We start from the raw sequence: 14,395 nt of genomic DNA, 5'->3' as shown, positions 1-14,395 counted from the left end.
ACAGACTTATAAATGCATATTCAGTTGTAACTATCTATCTATCTATCTATCTATCTATCTATCTATCTATCTATCTATCTATCTATCTGCCTATCTACATACTATATATACTGCTCTACAATTTGCTCTTTGAAATAACGCACTTTCAAATACAGGCATACCTCGTTTTATTGTGTTTCACTTTATTGTGCTTTGCAGATACTCCATTTTTTACAAATTGAAGGTTTGTGGCAACCCTGTGTCATGGTAAAACTTTAATGGTTGAGGAGTTGCTTCTTATGGATGAGCAAAGAAGTGGTTTCTTGAGATGGAATCTACTTCTGGTAAAGATGCTGTGAAGATTTTTGAAATGACAACAAAGTATTTAGAATATTACATAAACTTAGTTGATAGAGCAGCAGCAGGGTTTGAGGGGATTGAGTCCAATTTTGAAAGAAGTTCTACTGTGGGTAAAATGCTGTAAAATAGCATTGCATGCTATAGAGAAATTGTTCATGAAAGGAAGAGTCAATCGATGCAGCAAGTTTCATTGTTGTTTATTTTAAGAAATTGCCATGGCCAGCCCAGCCTTCAGCAACCACCGCCCTGCTCAGTCAGCAGCCATCAACATGGAGGCAAGACCCTCCACCAGCAAAAAGATTACGACTTGCTGAAGGCTCAGATGATGGTTAGCAATTTTTAGCAATAAAGTATTTTTAATTAAGATACGTACATTTTTTAGACATAATGCTATTGCACACTTAATACACCACAGTGTAGTGTAAACATAAATTTTATGTGCACTGGGAAAGCAAAAAGTTCATGTGACTCGCTTTATTGCAGTGGTCTGGAACCAAACCCGCAGTATCCCCAAGGTGTGCCTGGAAAACACAGTTATACGATCCGTAAGAAAGTTGATTACATAGACTTATAAAATAGCCCCAAGCCTTAAATGTAACAGTCTCTGAACAAACAAAATCCTCCACAGACTGAGTAACATAGAAACAATTACATGCCAATGGGCCCAGCATGCCAGCGCCAGTGAGCCTTGGTCTGGCCATTCTCCGAATAGCTGCCAGACAGTGCTACACACTTGTACAGTTGTAGAGCCTTGTACAGTTTGTGTTTTCCCACAGTAGAACCTGCACTCCAAGAGTCTAAGAATTCCTGAAATGTAGCTGACTCAATGTAAATAAAAGAAAACAAAAATGAAGAAAGCTCAAACTAAATCTAATCAGTTGAGAATAGCAATGATGTAATGACTTACATAGTTTTTAGTTCTCAGTGATGTCTTTGCAAGTGTGAACTTGATGTTGTGACAATACCCACCAAGAATGAATAGAAGGACCTTGACGACATTATGCTAAGTTAAATAAGCCAGTCACAAAAAAGAATAGCACTGTGTGATATGAAATATCTACAGTAGTCAAATCCATAGAGACAGAAGGTGGAATGCTGGTGACTAGGGGCTGAGGAGAGGGAAAATGGGGATTTGTTGTTCAAAGGGTATAAAGTTTCAGTTTTGCAAGATGAAAAAAGTTTTGGGGATTCTATGTACAGCAATGTGAGTGTAGGTAAACTACTGAACTGTGCACTTAATAATGGTTAAAATGGCAAATTTTATGTTATATAAGTTTTAACACACTTAAAAATTTTTTTTTCAATTAAAACAAAAAGAATGAGTGGAAGAGGAATAAATATCCTTTACATGCTATGCTTCCCTGCATTTTCTCTTTCCCATAATTAGGATTACCATATATCCCAGTTTGCTTACAACAGTCCTTAATGTTGTCACAATTAATGTTGTCCTTGTGCAATTATTTATAGGTGTCCCTTTCATTCTTAAGAGTGTCATGGGTGATAATTATTATGCTCATCTTATCCAATGTGCCTTTGGTAGCAGAGGACAGCCAGAGAACTTAAAACTAGAAAGCACATTGTGCATATCGCTAGCGCCTACATTCATTCACACTCCTTCATTCACTCACATAAAAAGGTCTTCTGTGTACCTTCTACCTGTTATCACCCTGGGCTCTACATTAGTGTTCAGGTGACGGTCTTCCCAGAGAGACTGTGGGTTCCTCCAGGGCAGGACTTATACCTAATTCATCTGGCGTCCCCAGATCCCAGCTCAGACACACGTCAGGTTCCCAGCAGATGTTTGCTGAATTGCAAGATGTCCTGGTTCCTGCTGAAAGAAAGCAGTGCAAAAGGACAGCCCTCATGAGTGTTGAACTCTCAGAATGGTCTTTCCTTTGTGCCCTCGGGGGTGGCCCTGCCGGGTCTCCTTGGCTGGGTAGACAGATTCCCAATGGGAGGGCAAGGGCCTCAGCTAAATTTCTATCTCACATGTTACCCACTTCCAAGTGCCTTGTTAGGGTCTTTATCTTTCCTGATGATGCTTTCTGTTTTGCTTTTAACAAATTAAGAAACATCTGCATTAGTCCTGAAATAGACGCTCACAGTAAGCCAATAAATGCTTAGTAAATCTTGTACATATCCCTCTAATGTAAGTTATTCATATATAAAGCAGAACTTTGAAATTCTACTGCCATGGCTCAGAAAGTTGTGCTAATTATCTCAGCTCAGTGGCAGGCTTTGTAAATCTAGTCTTAGTTTTCTCTTTCAAAGGCAGTGCTGTCCTCAAGGTGAGTTTCAGCGAGTCAACTCCTCAAATGCTGAGCATTTCTTTCCAAGTGTGGGGTTGAGTTACACTCCTTGCTTTAATGTTGTTTGGCTTTTCTCTGATCTCTAATGACCTGTGGTCATTTGAGGACTCAGGGATGGCATCTCTATCTTCCAAGTTGCTTAAGATCTCTGATTCCAGGCAGGCATAGAGCTTAATGTGCTCCAGTCCTGTGCTTTTCTCCCCCTCCCTCTCCCTCTCCCCCTCCCCATGCCCCTCCCCCACTCCTTCTCCTCATCAGCACATTGGCTTTGGGGGCCTAAGACCCCAGGGCAATGGGAGGAGAGGCCTGGAGAGGGATGATAAGTAAATGTTAATGAACCAGCAGGTTCAGATTGGAATGCCTTTTGGGGATTTCAGACTTGTTTGGATAAACCAAGCTCAACATCTGGATGGCATTTGGATCAAGAACCATGAAGAGCTGCCCACTTATCCCTTGATCGGTCTTGCCCGGTGTGCATCATTTTTATTAGGCTTTTCAAAACAACTTTGGTTTCATTTATCTTCTCTAGTGTATTGTTTTCTATTTTAGTACTTTCCGTTCTCATCTTATTATTTTCTTCCTTCTACAAATGTTCCCAACTTCTTTTTTTAAACTTTTTTTTTTCCCTCCCCAAAGCCTGTTCCTGACTTCTTGATGTGGATCTTAGTTCATGGATTTACAGTTTTCTGGGACATATTTTTTCTTTTTCTCGGTGACAGATTCATTAAGGTCCTTCTTTTGACACAATGCAGACATGGATGTGTCTTGTGTGCAGTTGGCTGATGATGAAAGATGAGATAATTAACTCCTGGTCTCAGCGGGGTTCTATTCAAGGAAAGAGACAAGACAGTATGTATTGTGTTAAGTTAATAACACAGTAGAACCAACGGTAGGATTTCAGAGCAGTGCTTATCAGCGACAGTTCCGAGGATGAGGGGGGACCAAAGTCAGACCCTGCAGGACAGGCTGATCTGGAAGGGCTCAGAAGAGTTGGAGGGAAGACCAGCAAGAGCACCTTCATAAAGCCCACCATGGTCTAGGGAAAGACCACTTGCAAGGTAAAGAGACTGTGAGGCAAAAGGCCAGAGAGAGGAGCCAGGACCACAGTGTGGAGGACGCAGGGTGTCGTCTGCATGCAGCAAGGCATCCTTGAAATGTCTGAGCAGCAACGCCATGAGCAGAGTGAGGTTAGAGACAGATGGTTTGACAGGGAGACACTGGAAGCAGGGGGACGAGAGGGGAGGAACTGTGGGCAAGATCACCATGAGTTAGATGACACAGTGGGAGAACTTTCCATCTGAGCTTCTGGCTTTGGGAGGGGCAGGGGGAATAAGCATGTTCCCTTCCTGGAGCTCCTCCAGGTCAGGCACAGATAGGTCCATTTAACAAAGAATATCTTCACAACAAAGTTATGAGGCTGAGTTTACTTCATACAGGAGATGGAGGTGAGGCCTGGCTGGAGCCACGCAGCAAGTGGACCCGAGCCCGGCCACACCCTGGGCTTCCCGGAAGCGAAGCCTGTGCTAGTTCTACCACACCCCCTCCTTCCAAGGCCATCAGGCAGCAGCTGAATGGTGGGGGCCAACGAGTAATGTAGTCGAAGCCAATGTGCATGGCCCCAAATTCAGGGTTGGACTTCCTCCTCCCAGGTGCTTCCTATCCTTGCACGACCCTCGAGCAGGTGGGTACAGTCGCCACAAAAGCGGATCCCAGGAGCGATGTCCAAGTGCCATGTCACTGCACTCAGTCTTCCCCCTTCCCAGGAAAACTGCTCACGTGCCAGGCCTGGGAGGGAAGCACTGCACCAGCCCAGTGTCCTTTCCACGTGTTCCCACAGCACTACGCACCTCTAACTCAGCAATGACCTCCTTGAACTGCAAGGTGCAGAAAACTTCAGGCCCTGGGAAGGGGCTTCATATTCAGCATCTCCCCACCTGTACCAGGGCAAGTGCACATTATCTGAGGAGAGAACAGTGCTCTCCTGCACTGAAGGTAAGGATTTACAAGGCTCTGATCCACTGAGGAGGAGGATACTTGCCTTGGGTGAATCTTCAAACCAGTCCAGCCAGTGGCCCCCACCCCAACACAGCCTACCCCCAGCCCTTGGGCAGGCTGGACCAGGGGCTCCCACCTTCCAGCCTGGGCCCTTCCAGGAGGTCTCCAGTCCCTAGGACATGATGGCTCTTTTCAGGGACTTAAATGCCCAGGAAACTCATCCACGGAAGAGGCACCTGCTCAAACCTCCCACAGACACCACGTCTGGCCCCCAATTTCCTCAGCAAGGCCTGAGGCTCTCCTACAAGTCACTGCCTCCCCCCGTATTCACCCCAGTCCCCAGAGCTCATCTCCACCAAAATCAGAATTCCTCCCAAGCCAACCCAGGCATCTGCGATCTTCCAGGAATTCATTCATTTATTCATTCATTCATGAGACTAGGAGGAAGAAACTTATTTAATTTGCGCTGAGCTCCATAGAGGGACCTGATATCTGAAATTATTAACTCATCTTTTTTCCTCACACATTTAGCCTACCCTGTGAGCCTTTGAAGATCAAACTGTCTCTTCTTTGGTTTAGCAGCAGACCCACCCCAGCTCTAGGTCCACACACATGGACCTTTGTCACAGGGATTCTCTCTAGGGCCCCATCTCTTCCTAGGAAGCACTGTGTTGTTGTTGAGTCTCTTAGGCCTCCAAGACTGTCTTTTAGGTAAAACTGTTATGCCTTCCAGTCAGTGCCTTACCTTTAAAATGTTTTTGAAGGCTCTCTTGGTTTTGGGCTAGGGAGTCATTAAAGATAAGTCAATATGTTCTACTGTTTGTATTAGATATTCGCGTCCTCTTTACTAGTAGTCAGTTCTGTTTCACTGCTGCAAGCTTTACTTTCCCTTAGAAATGAAATCTGCTTAGTCCCTGGGGCAGACATTACTGGTGAGAGAACTCCAGGTCCTTAGCCCGCACATGTTGCACCAGCCAGCTCAGAGAGTGGGAACATGGCATTAGCGGATATGAACAAGGCAACTTGTGCAGCATGGAGAAAGCTCCAACCCAGCAGGAGTGTCCAGGTGGATCTCTGAAACCGTCTCAGATGATCCTACTTTAAATTGTCCCTTTGGGCCGGCTCCGTGGCTTAGCGGTTAAGTGCGCGCGCTCTGATGCTGGCGGCCCGGGTTCGGATCCCGGGCGCGCCCCGAGGCACCACTTCTCCGTCCAACGCGAGGCCGAGTCCCACGTACAGCAACTAGAAGGATGTGAACCTATGACATGCAACTATCTACTGGGGCTTTGGGGGGAAAAAAATGAATAAATAAAATCTTTAAATTGTCCCTTCACCCAGGTCACTTTTGATCATGTCACCTTATTTCCTTCAGAGCATTTATCATGGTCTGAAATTACTTTATTTGCCCACTAGCTTGTTGTCTATCTGTCTCAACTTCAAGGCAAGCTACCCAAGAGTTCTCCTCGGAATCGCCAGTGCCAACAGTGTCACAATATGCCTGGCAGAGAAGGGGCCCCATGAATGTTTACTGAAATGAATCGACACACCCAGTATCTTCATCTGTCACTTAGGAGCCAAGGTTGCATTCTCAAAGGATCCTGCACACTTTTGAGATGTGGTACAGTGGAGTGGAAAGGCTGGCCTGTTCTACAGTCAGCCTCATGTGGATGCTAACCCAGCTTACTAACACTGTGGCTCTGGGAACCTCACCTCCTACATTTGAGAAGTGGGAAATTCTATATTACATTGCTATTGTAAGAATAAGATAAAGCATATAAAGTGCCGAGCCCCAAATAGATGGTCAATGAACAACTGTTGCTATTATCATGCCTGATGATCTCACAGTGTTTTTGTCTGTTTTGCTGTCTTACTCTATTTATTCAATAGACTAAAAGGAAACGTAGAAAGTAACCTCACTCAGAAGGTCAGGCCTGATGACCTCAGGGATACTAGAGGTGGAGGGGAGGGCAGGAGCCTGGGTTTCCTGAAGCCTCTGGCTAAGAGGAATTACTCGGGAGACTTGTCCACGGCTGCGGAAAAAAACTCCTGTTGCGTCCTAGCTCTCAGGCTATGGTGATAAGCTTTAATGTTTTACATAAAGGAATGGGTTTAGACTTTGCGGTTTCACACCTACCCCAATAGTGTGATTCATAAGTTCTCATTAAGATCCTAATAGTCGTTACCCAGGAGAAAGGATGTAGGAAAAGGAGAACTGGGGTCTCACAGATGTTTAATAAGATTACAGCTTCTGTAAAAGGTCACTGCTGCCCTTGGCCTCTGGGAAACACTTTCTCCTCCTGACTCTGCAGTGTCAGAGTCTCCTGGTTGTCCTCCCACTTCTCTGGGTCCCCCTCAGGCTCTTTGTGGGTCCACCTTCCTCTACTCCCAGTAAACGCAGGGTTTAATAAACTGCGCTCTCACTGATTTCTTTCTCCCGGGGCAAATCTCCCATGCCCACAGCTTCATCTATTTGCTGATAGTCATCAATATACCGCTTTTCCTGGGCTGCCTCTCAAAACTTCGGTCCCACATGTCCCACCACCTGCATAGCCCCTCCACATGGCAGCTCCAAGCATCTCAAACTCAGCAAGCCGGAAGCCCCCAAAACGCTCATCATCTTCCTCTGAAAGACCCTCTCCAGGTTCCTCAGCTCAGTGTGTGGCTTTCCCACTCCCCAGGGGCCACACCAGCAGCCAGGGGCTCAGACTTGGTTCTTCTGTCCCACACACTATACACAGTCAGTCACAGATCTGCCTGATTTTACCTCCATCTGCCACTATTCTAAATCTCTCCTCACCCCTCCCCATTCGGGCCCCCATTACCTCTGTTCTAATGACTAAAGAGCCTCCAACTCATCTCCCAGCTGCAGATCGGCCCCCTCCCATCCATTCTTCATGCTGCTGTCAGCACCATCTTTCCAAATGCACCAGATGTAAACTGGATGGATTACGATCCTTCATCATTAGAGTCCTGCAATGTGCATACTGTACGACTCCATTTAGAAGCTCATCTGAGACCAAGAAAGCGGCCACTCCTGAGGGTGCAGAGGGAATGACTGGGAGGGGCAGGAGGGATACTTGTGCAGATCTGGAAATGTTCTATATTATGATCCAGGTGATGGTTACCTGGGTGCATAAATAGGTTGATATTCATCAAGCTATGAACTTCACGCTTGTATACTTTACTGTATGTAAAGTATATGTCAAAAATAAAAACAGAAAATTTATAAATCTACACAACCAATTAAAAGGAAAAACAAATTTAAAGAAGCCCATCAGGAGCTCCAAATCTCTCTTAGAATGAAACCAAACGTTTTAACATGGCCTGGGTTTAGGATGCCCATTCTTCCTGGCTGGGCTGGCATAGTCTTGGCTTAGGCCTAAGGTCTTGGTATAATTACTAACATGCCCCGATTTATATGATCAATTATATGCCACCTCCCTCCCGCCTACCTTGCTTTTCCTTGTGGCTGCAATGTTCTTCGCTCCCCTTTAGCAAAGTAACAACTCATCCCTCAGATTTTGGCTGAAATATCACTTTTTCTGAAAAGTTTTCTCTTACTTAGCCCCAAACCAGTCTGAGGACGGTCCCTCTGCTGACTACACTGAGAGGAACCTGTCTTTCTTTCACTGCACCCAAGTCAGTTGGCAAATTAGGACCACCTTTTTAGTTTCAACATTTATTTAAATGTATTTGTCTTCTTATATTACAGGATCAGGAAGTATAAACCTCTTGTTTTATAGCCAAAGGGACTGAGATTCAGATATTAAATGGTCACCCAGTCGATTATGGCCAGAACCAGAACCCACAAGAACCCTGATTCAGGGTTCAGACTCCACAAGTTACTCTAATGATTAGACCATGTGGTGGGGCTTTGAGGATATGATTCTGAAGATAATTTCTAATTCCTTGGGACTGAGCCTGACAATTTAGAAAGAATAGAAGATTTAATTTAATGTCTTTGATCCCATGATTTGATTCCCCTTTTTGGTATAGGCTAGAAGTTATAAGTGTCTATTTATGACTAATTGTGCATTCCTCCAGTATCGATCTGTCAACACAGGTGGATAGGCCTGTCCACATGCTGGCCTCCTGTGCAGCTATAGACCATTAGAGCAAGGGCAGGAGGTAGGGGCTCAAGGCACACTGTCCAGCCCAGTTCCAGCCCCATCACTCCTGCGTGTGTGACCTTAGAGAAGCTATCTAACCTCTCTAGGCCTGAGTTTCTTATCTGAAAATCTGGGAAATATTACTGCCTGATTGTTTAAATGATTGAATAAGATAATCCATGCAAAATGCCTAACATGCAGTGAGCTCTCAGTAAGTACCAATCCTTCCTCTCCGTCCCCTTCCTCTCTGCCTTCTCCTCCTCCTCCTCTTCCTCCTTGCTCTCCTCCTCCTTCTCCTTCTCTTCTTCTTTCTCCTCCTTCTCTCTTCTTCTTCTTTCCTTCTTCCTCTTCCTCCTCTCTTTTCTTAATGGGAGTCTAAATAACAAACCCACACCTTCTTAGGATTAAGATTCTTTTCTATCAGTCGTAGGAAAGCCACAGTGTGTGACCACGGAGTGGTGGGCATAGAAGATGGGGTCATTTTTTATATTAAAGCATCCCTTTGAGCCATCTTACTGCTAGAGATGTTCTTAGGCCTGGCCTCAGTTTTTTACATCCTTCCTAAAATGTGAGTACCAGAACTAAAGCATCCAGGTGTGCTCCGTCCGGAGCCAAAAGGATAATACCATCACCCCCCAGCCCGGGAGCCACACTGGGCTTCTTGTAGAGTAGCGCCAAATAGCATGGTTTTGGGTCACAAGATCATTGACTCATAATAAGCCTGTGTAAAAGCTATGCAATAATATGAATTATTGCAAAATACCCAGTAAAGAGCAAAGCTGCAAGGTCAAGCTGTGCTAGCAAACCACCTACATGACAGGGCGAAGTTCAAAAGCAGATCCTATGGCAAATATTTGCCTGATTTGGGCTGCTACCTCAAATCTTGCTTTGTTTATCTACAGATCACATAACATTTCAAGTTCCTGACTGACTGGCAGCTGGAGGCCCGGCTGACCACACAGCTGGGCAGATGTTGGAAATCTGGGCTGAGATGCAGTAGTTAGAGTGTCTGAGTGGATTTCCCAGACTAAGGTCTGGGAGAGAAGCAGGCAAATTGCTTTGGGGACTCCAGCCTTCTCTGCCCAGTCCCTGGCGAGTAGCCCTGTCATTGCCTGCTGTGACCAGACTGCGGGTGCCTTCTGCAAATGAAGGTCATGTCATTGACCACCTGCACGAGAGCAGGCCCCAGCGCTATTTTGCTGGTAAATGGGTGGAGTTTTTTGAGTCAGAATGATCACTGGAACAACATTTTGCAATATTTCTGGCTGGCGTGAGGATGTAGCCTTGACCTCTTTCACCATGTGTGTTAAATCTCAGTATTTATTAACTATGTGTCTGAACATTATCTCTGTACTGTAGGAGAGGCTGCCCACAGCCTGCAGAACTACAATAAATCCTCTGAGCAGCACCATAATTTTTGTCTGGTGGAGTGAGATCCTCTTGGTAGTTTAACTCTTCACAGAGTAGTCCTTCTAAGGAATACGGGGAGAACGAAGGGAAGGAGGGAGGAAAAGCAAGGGGCTAAGGGGAGACTACCAGTTCATCTTCCTCCCAGGGTGAGGTAAGACAGTGCAAGGGAACAAGCAGTGGCTTTAGATTTACCCAGGTCTGGACTGGAATCCCAGTCCTGTCCCTCACTAGCTGTGCTACTTGACCACTATAAAGCTCTCAGTTTTCTTCTTTCTAATTTGAGGATAATAGACAATATGCAGAGAATTCTAAGGGTTGAAATAGCTGATTTTTCTGTAAAGCACCCAACACATGGTGGATAGATAATAACTTCAGGCTTTCCCCCAGTAGAGGCTTCTAGTCTGAGCTTGCCAGACTAATAGGACCTCGGTCTATCAGCTGGGATGAGGATGGTGAGTTACAATTAAGGAACAAGAACAGGGGACAAGTGTTGGGATAAACCTTTCATTAGCAATGGGTCTGAGGGTGGTGAAGGTCACACCTGGAGCTTCGATGACAGGGCTAGGTCCTTCTTTGAGAGCAGGTATTGGACATGACGAAGCTGAGCCAAACCATGCAAAATCAGACTACACCTAGATCAGCACCGTAATTGCACCCCGGAAGTCAGTCAGTCCAGGGCTAAGAAGTGCTGCTCCTCTTCTGGCCCTGAGACACTTGCACACATTCTCCAAGGCCCCTTTCAAATGTAGGGCCTTGTGGGTCCCAAGACTTTCCCACCTCTGATGAGGATGAGTAATTCCTCAACAGGAGTAACACTGGGCTAAGCCTCGCACAGCAGCAGCTACAGTTTTGAATTAATCCTGTTCTTCTTTTCATATTTTTTTTATCAGTTCAAATCTGTGTAGGAGTATCCATCATGGAATTCAAATAAATCATCACCGGATAATATTTCTACTTAAATCCTTTGCACTTGGTTCTGTGTTTTTACTTGTTTATATGTCACTGTTTAGAAAAATGAGACTAAATGTGGCCATTAGATTGTCAAATTAAATTTGGTTCTGTTTGTAACTTGTTCATAAGTTTTTCTCACCTTAATATATTCTAATTTCAATCAGAACTTGCCACAAAACAAATGAAGTCCAGGGATTTGTGTTTGCTGTGATGAAAATGCTGTGATTGGCATGTAATCCTAACTACTGTCCTTTCTTCCTTTCCTCTTTAATCAATGCTCACTCTCAGACGAACCCCAGCCAGGTATGATTGCAAAGCATTTTAGATTCTTATGATTTTATATGTGTTGTTTTTGTGCTGAAAATGCCCTAATCATTTTGACTCACTTCCCCTTCTAGTGCATATCCCATATTATGAATCATAAATAAGTTAGAATACGCGTGGAAATAGAGGGAATTCTGTTTTTTATTCACACTTTTGTTACCAGACTGCCAGATAAGAACGTGTTCAGGGGAAGTAATTGTGCATAACATTTAGGTGCCGGGCACTGTAAGCAACACTTTTAGGTATAAACCCTTTGAATTCTCATAACAATGCAGAAGATACTTTTGTTTTTCCAATTTTATGGATGAGAAAATAGACAGTAAAGTTAAGTAACTCGTTCAAGGTCACAAGTCCTAAGTGACTGAATCAAGCCCCAGAACCAGAGAGTCAGGTTCCAGATCGTGAACACTGAAACCATCACAATAGATCACGAGAAGCAGCTGAACGCAGGAGGCACCACTAGGCAGCTTCTCGGAGTTTCAAGATCAAGAGCAGCAGCTCTGGTCCAATCTGCCAAACATCCCACCACTCGGGCCTGGGTTACACCAGGAGCTCTCCAGCTGGCACAGTCCCTAACATCCAGACTTGCATAAGTTTGGGCATGTAGTCTAGCCCAATGATGTCTCAAAGGCCCTGACTATGAAGAAGGATGGTGAAAACATTATTTTTAACCTAGACTTTCATCATATTGACTTGAGATAAGGATCTTTATTTACATACCTGGCACTGTGTTGGGAGAGGGCTGAGGGTGGTGCAGCAAACATGTTTTTGTTTTGTATTGTTTTTCCTTACAGAACAGGCAGGCTCTGATGGGAAAAAGCATGTCCTCTTTTTCTTGTACCTTAAGAGAAAGAAGAAGAAAAACAAGTAATTAAGTGACAACTCCTTGCTGTAAGGTTAATAAGACAAGAAGGGGTTTCATTTACTTGGTGAAGTTTGCCTTATTTCCTTCTCAGAAAACTGGGACAGAGGTCGCAAGGCTCAAATATGTAGTTTAGTTGAAACTTAGAACATTGAAAGTTACATTCTCAGGATTCAACTCATATTCTCGAGCTCTCACTGACCCCTTGCCATCTGTAACCTAAGAAACGCATGTGTTACTTCTTCGTGTGCGTGCGTGTGAAATTAGTTTGCACTTTGCCCACTGGCATTTCAGCTTTTGGGTGAAATGCTATCACTCCATGTTTTCCCTAATTCTCGTTATGCTTTTAAAAGTAAATTTTTATTGGAGAATATCATATCTATAAGTGGAAAAATCATAAGGGTCCAGCTCATTGAATTTTCACAAAGTGACCACATCTGTATAACTACCACTAAGATGAAGAAATAAAGCATTACCAGCACCCGGAAGCCCTCATGTCTTCTCTCAATTTCTATCTCCCCTCCCAAGTAAGAATGGAATCATACTGTATGTACTTTTCTGATTTGAGTGATGCAAGCACATTGTTGCACGTAGCAATATTTCATTCTTTCTTATTGCAGTCTAGTATTTCATTGTATGGATTTACCGCCATTGTTTATTCATTCTGCTATTACAGGACATTTAGTTTCCAGTTTTTTATTATTACAAATTGTGTTGCAATAAATATTTCCTTAACATATCTTTTGGTATACACATATGTATGAATTTTTGTCACACCTAAAAGTAATAGATACTTCCAAATAGTTTTCCAAAATGGTTATACCAATTTATATACCCATCAGTAGAATGTTCCAGTTGGTGTCATTGGTCTTTAATTTTAGCCATTCTGGTAGGAGTGTAGGGGTATCTCATTGTGGCTTTAATCTGCATTTCCCAGATAACTAATGAAATTGAGCTGGATATTCATTGGTCATTTGACTATCTTTCTCTGTGAAGAGCCTCTTCAAAACTTTTGCCATTTTTAACATTTCTATTCTTTTATTGATTTACATGTAAGAATTCTTTATTTGGACTCGAGATCTTTGTCTGCTACGTATATTGCAAATATCTTCTTAACACTGTGGCTTACTATTTTGTTGTCTTAATAGTGTGCCTCGATAAAATTTTGAATCGTATTATTTAGTCTAATTTCACTTTCTGCATTCTGATTAGAAAATGTTTCCCAATCCAAGTTTACGATGAAGTTAACTTAATTTTATTGTAGAACTTACAATGTTGCACTTTTAGACCTTCAGTCAATCTAGAATTGATGGACTTCCTATGATGTAAGGTAGGGATCGACATTCACTTATTTTCCTTATGGATATCCAATTGACTCCACTCAGTTTTTTGGAAAAACCATCTTTTCCGCAGTGCCACCATAGTATCAGCTTTGTCATAGGTTAGTTTCTTTTCTTTTTTTTTTTTTCTTGTGAGGAAGATCAGCCCTGAGCTAACATCCATGCCAATCCTCCTCTTTTTGCTGCGGAAGACTGGCCCTGAGCTAACACCCGTTCCCATCTTCCTCTACTTTTTATGGGACACCGCCACAGCATGGCTTGACAAGAGGTGCTTTGGTGTGCGCCGGAGATCCGAACCCGGGCTGCCAGCAGCAGAGCGCATACTTAACCGCTATGCCACAGAACTGGCCCCAGCTCACTTTCTGAACATGTATTTTATACTCAATATTCAGTTCATCATTAGATTCAATTTACTAGTATTTTTTTTTTTTTCCTGGTGAGGACAATTGGCTCTGGGCTAACATCTGTGCCAATCTTCCTCTACTTTCTACGTGGGACGCCTCCACAACATGGCTTGACGAGTGGTGTGTAGGTCTGTGCCTGGGATTTGAACCTGCAACTCCAGGGCTGCCGAAGTGGAGCATGCAAACTTAATCACTATGCCACCGGGCCAGCCCCTCAATTTACTAGTGTTTTGTTTAACGTATTTATGCCTAGTTCATGAGAGAGATTGTCCTACTTTTCCTTTTTTTTGTAATTTCCTTGTCAGATTTTGGTTTCAAAGTCTTACTGGCCTCATGAAAAGAGTTGAAAAGT

At 43.8% G+C, this 14,395-nt stretch overlaps 1 long non-coding RNA gene across 1 annotated transcript; it reads right to left on the bottom strand.

Annotated features, from left to right (window-relative positions):
- Positions 1–348: 348 nt before the first annotated feature.
- LOC147916767 (uncharacterized) lies at positions 349–12,262 on the bottom strand. Its single transcript, XR_015552556.1, has 3 exons — positions 12,158–12,262; positions 2,081–2,170; positions 349–860 (listed from the first exon to the last, which is right to left on the bottom strand). It is a non-coding gene; the product is annotated as an uncharacterized LOC147916767 (long non-coding RNA).
- Positions 12,263–14,395: the final 2,133 nt, after the last annotated feature.

Source organism: Ceratotherium simum, chromosome 6 (assembly GCF_057802395.1).
Source record: "Ceratotherium simum simum isolate JZ-2026a chromosome 6, ASM5780239v1, whole genome shotgun sequence".
Taxonomy (NCBI): domain Eukaryota; kingdom Metazoa; phylum Chordata; class Mammalia; order Perissodactyla; family Rhinocerotidae; genus Ceratotherium; species Ceratotherium simum.
Note: the sequence above shows the minus strand (reverse complement) of the source record. Positions and strands in the feature narration are given on the sequence as shown.